The following is a 2,311-nucleotide window of genomic DNA, read 5'->3' as shown; positions in this document are numbered from 1 at the left end:
ACGGAGGGAGTAGAATATTATTGCCTCTAGGGCATATTTCCAACATGGGAACTGTTTACATGCGGTGCGCCGGCCGAAACGCTCAGCCGGTCGCTCGCGAATAGTTGGATCGGGGTGACATCCACGCTCATGTAAACAACACGCACTCATGATTTGTGAAACGTATCTCCGTCGAAGCCGCATGCGTGGAACACGTAGCTGTGGGGGCCCACCCACCGCTCGCCAGCGCACCTGCCTTATCCCCTCTCGTTCTTCTCTCGTCCATCCACAAATCCACAAGACAAAGCCGCCATTTTTGCCCCTAAAGCTCATACGGTCAAGCACAACCCCACCTCACACGCCAGCCATGGCCGTACATCGTCGTGCTTAAATACCATGCAGCGCTCGCTCACGCCCCCCCCCCCCCCCCCCCGCCGCCCGAGCTCTCCCTTTTCTGATCTGGCCTTTTTCCGATCTGGCGTGATGCTAGAACGGCGGATGACCAGAAATGCTGGGACCATATTCAACGTTTGCTGGAACCGGCCCGGTAATTTGCTACCACCCGCGGTCACCATTTTTTCATTGCAACCTGCATTGGCGTTTGGCTACGACCTGGGCAGCACTTTGCTGGAACCAGCGTCGGCATTTGCTGCAACCGGCCAGGCGGGGTTCTGGAAGTATCCACCGTTGCTGAAACTAGACGCATTCCTGGCCGCCAATGTTTTTTTTTTTGCTGGAACCAGCATTATGTTTTGCTGGAACCTGCTAGTTCTTTTGCTACAATCTTTTTCTTTGAATTTTCTGACGTGACTTTCTTGTAGCAACCTTTATTAATTTTAGCTGGAACTAGCTAATTTTTTGCTACAACTGACCATTAGAGGTTTTTGCTACTGAGATTTTTTTTACTGGATCGGTGGCTTTTTTTGCTACAACCGGTGTTTTTTTAGCTGGAACCGACTAAATATTTTGCTTCAAACCATTTTTGGTTTTTGCTACCGAATTCTATTTTTTGTTGGATTAGTGGCTTTTTTTGCTACAACCGGTGTGTTTTTAGCTAGAACTGACTAAATGTTTTGCTTCAGTTGACCATTTTTTGGTTTTTTGCTATCGAGTTTTTTTGTTGGATCATTGCAGTGCTAGTCGATGGTGGCGGTGAGCCGAGCCGCCGACACGAGAGTTTTTGCTACAACCATGACGACGGATGGAACCGGCCAACCATAGAAGCTGGCACACAATCGGCGACGGTGCTGCAATCCCGGTGGCCGTGAGATGAGGGACGGGAAGCCGACAACAGCGTTGGTCCCGCCGGGGCTAACGACGCCGACGAACGTGTTTACCGCATCTAGTAAAGGAGCAACCCGACAGAGGAGGTGTGGTCTGGTGGCGACTACGCACTTTTCGATGGGACCCAATAGAGGAAGCGTGGTCTGGTGTTGATTATGCATTTTCTAGTGGTGGGAGATTAGAGGACCAGATCTGATGGTTAGGGAGAAAAGAATCGAATGGACAGGGTACGACCGGCCGAACTACTGGGCCGGTGCGCCGGCGCAGATCACTCGCCTTCCAACATACCTTCCAATGCAGACCTCCTCTTAATAGTGCAGATTTCCTATGACCAAAGAAATAAATGCGTCGAAAATATCGTCTTCGCTCTTTTCCATGCGGAGGGGTGCCCAACTGGCTTGTGCCATAGAGAGTATACATGTGTAGCTTAGGCACACAGTTAGTCCATAAAAGCATTGTCATCAACACCAAAATACTTAAGGCGGGAAATGCCGTTTCAACGTACTAGTGCCTGGCACCCCAACTGATGATGCATAATCCGGTCAGTACCCTCTATAGGGTTGCTAACGTGGCCGAAAGTACCAGATCGGAGGTCGCACAGGGGTTTACCCAGGTTCGGGCCTCTGGTGTGGAGTAATACCCTATGTCCTGCTTTCTGATATTATTCCTAGTGGGTATACCTCATGCGAGGGATTACAACGGGGAGATGAGTTTCTACTTAGAGTCTAGGTATACCAAAGTAGATAGGGATGAGAGCAGCATAGCCTCCACCTTATATACACGGTGGAGGCTAGGGTCTTACAAGAGGTAAAACCCATCTGGCCACCGTCATCTTGACTTGAGGTCCAAGATGATCTCTAGATACTTTATCAGGTCATTCGGGGAAAAATTAGCATTAATGGATGAGAGAGGAGGCAACAGGTAGGTGAGAGGAGTAAGAACCCCCTTCCTAAAAATAGGTCCCTCCAAATCCAACTGTTACGCTGCAGAATTACACAGAGCGGCACAACCGTTCTAGGGACCGGTACAACTGCTCAAGCCCCATAGC

Source organism: Triticum aestivum, chromosome 2B (assembly GCF_018294505.1).
Source record: "Triticum aestivum cultivar Chinese Spring chromosome 2B, IWGSC CS RefSeq v2.1, whole genome shotgun sequence".
NCBI classification, from domain to species: domain Eukaryota; kingdom Viridiplantae; phylum Streptophyta; class Magnoliopsida; order Poales; family Poaceae; genus Triticum; species Triticum aestivum.
Note: the sequence above shows the minus strand (reverse complement) of the source record.